The sequence below is a fragment of the Helianthus annuus genome, chromosome 15 (genome assembly GCF_002127325.2).
Source record: "Helianthus annuus cultivar XRQ/B chromosome 15, HanXRQr2.0-SUNRISE, whole genome shotgun sequence".
In the NCBI taxonomy this organism is placed as follows: Eukaryota; Viridiplantae; Streptophyta; class Magnoliopsida; order Asterales; family Asteraceae; genus Helianthus; species Helianthus annuus.
Genome location: NC_035447.2, coordinates 135,143,594 through 135,149,821, shown reverse-complemented (window position 1 = coordinate 135,149,821; position 6,228 = coordinate 135,143,594).

Genomic DNA, 6,228 nt, shown 5'->3' with positions numbered 1-6,228 from the left:
CATCGGGATAGCATTCGTTCAAGGTTATCGAGGCATTGGTCGTATGAATCCCCAAAGATAGAAAAGTCGTCCATGAAGACTTCCATTGTCTTTTCTATCATGTCATGGAAGATGGCCACCATGCAGCATTGGAAAGTTATGGGGGCATTGCATAGACCAAATGGCATGATAAGCAAAAGTTCCATAGGGACATGTGAATGTTATCTTTTCTTGGTCTTCGGGCGCTATCGGGATTTGAAAGTAACCTGAAAAAAACCATCCAAGAAACAATAAAATTTATGACCGGATAATCTTTCTAACATTTGATCAATGAAGGGCAAAGGAAAGTGATCTTTCCTTGTTGCTTCATTTAATCGTCTATAATCTATACACACTCTCCATGCTGTGACGGTTCTTGTTGGTATTAATTCATTTTTCTCGTTAGTTGTTACCGTCATACCTCCTTTCTTTGGAACTACTTGGACGGGACTTACCCAAGGACTATCGGAAATTGGGTAAATGAGTCCGGTGTCAAGTAATTTGATGACTTCGTTTTTAACCACTTCTTGGACATTTGGATTTACTCTACGTTGTGGTTGTATTACCGATTTGTAGTCATCATTCATTAAAATTTTGTGCGTGCACATGGAAGGACTTATTCCTTTAATATCTACAAGCTTCCAAGTGATCGCATTTTTGTGTTTTTTCAAAAGTTCAATTAATTTTTCTTTTCTACACTACTTAATTTTGACGAAATAATACAGGTAATTTACCATCTTTGTCTAGAAAAGCATATTCCAAACCTTTTGGAAGTTTTTTGAGCTCAAGAGGTGGGTCTTTAGGAGACTCCTTATTTGGTTGCTCACTTTTATCAAGAACCATAAAAGTTTGTTCTATGGCGACCTCTTCTTCAACGAAGTCGTCAATCTCTTGACTTGTATCGGTGGTTCATCTTCATCTTCAATTAGGGGTCATTGCCGAAAGGATATTTCATTGAACGCTCAAGATCGATGCTCCTTTTAAATGCCCCTAATTGAAGAGATAGAATTTTGTACTTCCGGTTTTTCAAAGCTTCGTGGGTTTTTACAAAAGGTCATCCCAACACTAGAGGAGCGTCATCGAGGATGACAAAGTCGGTTGGGATTACCATTTGATTTGTTTGAACTAAGACATCCTCAACGATGTCTTTTGTTAGTCTTGTTTACGTCTTTTGTTGGTTTGTGTATGTGTTTCAATGTAAGTTTGACCAAGTCAACCATCCTCCTGGTTTGACTTGGCCAAACAGTTAACACATAGATTGTAAGTTTGTTGTGTCGAAGGATGTCATCGAAGGATTGTTTATATCCTTCGATGAGCTCGAAAGATAACCTTCGATGGATGCAGTTGGACCTCGAAGGATATACCATCCTTCGAGGTATATGTGGATCCTTCGATAGCTGTATGATCGACAGATCATCTTTCGAGCAGTCAATCTGATCCTTCGGCCAGACTAACTGTTATGGGTATATATAGTCATGTAATGTGTTCACTTCATTGTGTGAGTGAACTTAGTCTTGTAGAGAGCGTATTTTCAGTTTGGTCAAGGGCTGTAACCGTGTCCACTGAAATACAAGAGAAAACTTTGATATCTCGTGTGTCTACCTTTCTCTTTGTAGCTTGTGTTCTCATATAAACTATCGGTTTGCATTCTAGCTTGGATTCCGCACTTGCTAGTGTGTTAAACATAACAAGGATAAGGTTTAACCTCGACATCCGGGGGACCTACAAGTGGTATCAGAGCCGTGGCTCTTTTCCTTGTTAAAAACCGAGTTTATACAAGACTTTGGAGTGTTTGGACAAAACTCACTTGGTTTAGCACCCGTTTTTAGTGTTTTTCTTGGATTTCTTGATGTAAAAACGTGTTCTAAACTAACCGGGTGTGTTAAAGGAAGGTTTGGGTAACTTAAAATCTTGTTTTAAAAGGTTTGGTAATTTCCGGCCAAAATTCCGGCTTACTCCGGTGACCGGTTTCTGGATAAGAACCTTCTATTTTAGGCAATATTTTATTAGTCAAATCTGAGTTGGTGAAAAGGTAAGGTCTGAACATACCTTTCTGCCGAAAGTTGTCTACCAACCAATCACCTTTTTCACCAACCTGTCACCTTTGTTTCAGCTGTGTCAGTTCACATCGAAAGATATCCTTCGAAGTCGAAAGATCATCTTTCGATCAAAGGAGGTTCGACAGATATTGATCCTTCGAACATCCTTCGAAGTCTGTGATTTATCTTTAGAGCCAAGGAATCTTTCCGAAGGATATATTGTTCGAGCTACAGTTATTATTCGAAAGATAAGGATCCTTCGTCTTGGAGAATCTTTCGAAGTCATTGTTCGAAATTCAACAGTGATCTTTCGAACACTGTTGATCCTTCGAACAAGTAGTATCTTTCGATCCCAGTCTGTTTAAGTTTAACAAGTTTGTGTTTTTCAGGTCTTTCGATCAAGGATCTTTCGGCTGTTTGTTATCATTCAAGATTTTAACATAGTTTGTGAAAATTAATTTTTCAAGTTTTAAATTAATTTTCACTTAATATATTAATTTTCATAAAATGGGAACAAACGGTCAGTGGGATCCAACCGCGTGGACTACAACAACTTTGACTCCACAATCATCAGCTACGCAATCATCAGCTACACAATCTGCGTCAGATTTCAACAAAACTGCATGGATGCAGGCTATTGCCCCACCTCAAGCTGCAATGATAACTGCAAATCAATGGGCATTGGTCACAAATCAAAGCAGCAGCATTCAAGCAATGATGCAGAACGACAGTGAAACTGGTACAAGCACAAAACCGCCAAAACTAAATCACATCAATGATTGGGGATGGTGGAAAGAAAGGCTGAGAACTTATGTTCAGGGGCAAGGTCAAGATCTATGGATGTGCTTCTTCACCCCATTTGAAAATGAGTTGGAAGTTGCAGGATCTAATCCAGAAACTTACAGCACTATGTCTGATGATGATAAGAAGAAATTTGAGTTAGAAAAGAAAGCATTCATGATTCTCACACAAGCTCTTCACAGAGACATTTACCACCAGTTTGTTTACTGCACGACTACTAAAAGCTTGTGGGATATGCTCACGTTACGATGTGAAGGAAATGCTCAATCTAGAAAGATCAAGCAAGAATTACTGAAGAAAGAGTTTGAAGGATTCACGTGTATGGAGAATGAGACTTTGGCAGAGTTATCTACAAGGTTCCATCACTTGTTGAGCGAGATGTTTGCTTTTAGAGTCACTGCCACTCCACAAGAAATGGTGAAGAGATTTGCTGATAGCTTACCATCAAAGTGGAGCAGTTTTCTTGAAATTCTTAAAGAAAATGGTGTTCTAGACACAATCACCGTTTATGAGTTAATTCAAAGATTGGAGAACAAGGATGTAGAAGAAAAGCTTAAGGCAAAAAGAACACTAACTCCTCAAAATCCAGAGATGTACTATGGGATTGCAGGAGGTATCAGTGGAGAAAAACCAGCCTCTCAACACGCGAAGCTTCAAACAGCTTTCATCTCAAACACCGGACCTTCCACAACAAATCAGTTTGATCCTTCAGCATACACGATGATGTATTCAAGACCAGATTCTTCTTCTCAACAACAGACAGCTCAGCAATTCACACCACCGCCTTTCTTAGATCCAAGCAGAGCTCAGCAGCAACAACCGCAACAGCAAGGGTTTTATGGAAGCTCTTCAAACTTTCAAGCCACTTCCAATCCGAACACAGTCAGATTAGACACTTCCAACTTTTCAAAAGTCACTGTCGAAATAGCCAAGGAGCATATGGAGATGTTGAACACCTTGGTTAGTGCTTATTGTGGATTAGTTGCAGGTCAGATTGGGAATATCAATCTAACCAATGAAGATTATCAGCAAGTGGATAAAGAAGAGTTTGAAATGATGGATATCAAATGGGCTCTTGCTAGTGCAATTCGAAGAGCAAAGGAGTTTATGGAAAGGACGGGGAGAACCAACTTGGAAAGCAACAACAACATCAAGTATGGTTTTGATAAGAATGCTGTCACTTGCTTTAATTGTGGTGAAAAGGGTCACTTCAAGCGGGAGTGTCAGAAGCCACCTAAGCAAGGAAATCAGAATCCCTTCAGGAATCAAGGACAGCCATAACAGCAACAGGACAACAATTCTGTCAGATCAATAGTTCCTGTTGGAGGAAATGCATCTGGATCCACAAACACTAATCCCCACAGAGGATTGGTTGTTCAAGCTGATGAAATCTGCAACTGGAACCTTCAGCTCGGAGAAGGAGGAAATGGTGGAACAGCATGTTATGCTAAAGTGATTGAGAAGGTAGTGGAACCCATGTCTGCTGGTGAATCTTCAGAAGATGAAGATAGTTCGGGTTATAGTGGGAGCATGGATGGGGAATCACTTGATGCTGGTGATTTATCAAGTGATGCTTTAGATTTGGAGGTTGATGAGCTTTTGGATGAAGCTGAAGCATTATGCAAGAGGAGATCTATTCTCTGCCAGAAATCTGCTGGAACTTCCGAGAAGCTTGCTCAGTTTTTCTCTGAAGATGGATCTTTTTCTTTTCATACAGCCTTTATGGCTCACGTAGAAGGTTAGACTTCTCAGGTATGTGATACTAATTCTGACTCTATTTCTGTTCCTATTGAATGTGCAAAGTGTTTAAAATATGCAGAAAAGGAAAGTCAGTTTGAAATCACACACAAACACAATCAAGAATTGATTGTAGATCTTTCTAAAGCAACCGAAGCTAACTTGTTTTTAACCAGAAATGAAAAGGAATTTAAAGCAACAATTGCGTCATTAAGACATGATGTTTCAGAATTACAAAAGGTTGTTTTGCGAAAACAACATGCTAACAATAATCTTATTGACACAATTGAAAAGCAAATGGTAGAGTTAGCAACAGCTCGATGTGAATGTGAGACAATTAAGCAGAAATTGGAAAGCTATTCCAATTCCCGCTATGTATTGGATCACATCATTGACGTTCAAAGGAAAAAGGGGGATGCAAAATGTATTGGATTCAAATCATGCCCTCCCCCAATGAATCACAATTACTCCAAATTGCCTGATGACGAGGATATGCCCCGTTTTGAACCTACTGTGCCACTCGGTCTAGATGACTTTGCAGCAGGCCTCGGGTTCATAACTGGTACATCATCCTCGGGTCAATCGGAATCTGAGAACGTGACAGATACATCATGTGTTAAGGAACAGAGTCCTCCCATTATTGAGGATGCTGATTCTTCGGACGATGAATCTGAAGAAACTGTGAAACAACAGTCTAACTCGGTTACAACAGATATTCCAATCGAGAATCACATCTTGTGTGATCCACCAGTGAAACCGAGTAAGACTGAAATGTCAAAAGCAATGGAGTCCCTTGTAGTTAGCCCTGAAGGGAATAACTTGTTGTACACGCTCAAAGGAGATAGCAAAATCTACTCTAACAAAGATTTTCCAATTAAAAATGTAAATCAAGATTTAATTGAGCAAATTTTTGAAGGATGCACTGATAAGTTTTTGGGGAACAAAAGTGGCAAAGTTACAGTCACTCAATGTGATCCAATTCCGTGTGAACAAATTAGAAAACAATATGGAAACCAAAAACTACCAATTGAGCGAAAACAACAAGTCAACTCCGGAAAGGGTAAGCTACAGGGAAAGAAGGCTCAGAACAAGAATGTTCAAGCACCTAAAGTTCAGCAGCCTAAGACTGAACAACCAAAGGTTCAACAACCTAAAGTTGAACAGTCTAAGGCTACTCAACGTAAGGCTGCACAACCTAAAATTCAACAATCAAGGGTTGAGCAACCTAAGGTTCAACAACAAAAGGTGCAAAACAAAAGAGCTCCTGTTAAGAAACAAGAACCAAAAATGAACTTTGTTGGATCCACTGGTTCAGACAAACTAGAAACATTTCAGGATAAATCTAACGTTGATTTTGTAAAACAAGTTAGAATTTTAAAACGAAATGATCAGAATAATTACACCCAACACACCAACGGATGTGATTTAGGTCCTAGTACGTCTAGATCACAAAGTTCATTGTCTGGTTCTTCGTCTGGTCATCAACATGTCTCTCCGAGGTTTGTAGAGCGGAGAACGTGCTTTGAATGTGGCACAGTTGGGCATATTGTAAGATATTGCCCATACGTGCAAAAGCTGAAGTCAAAAACGAGTGCTCCCTAAGAAATCAATTACCAAAAACGACCAGTTTCCC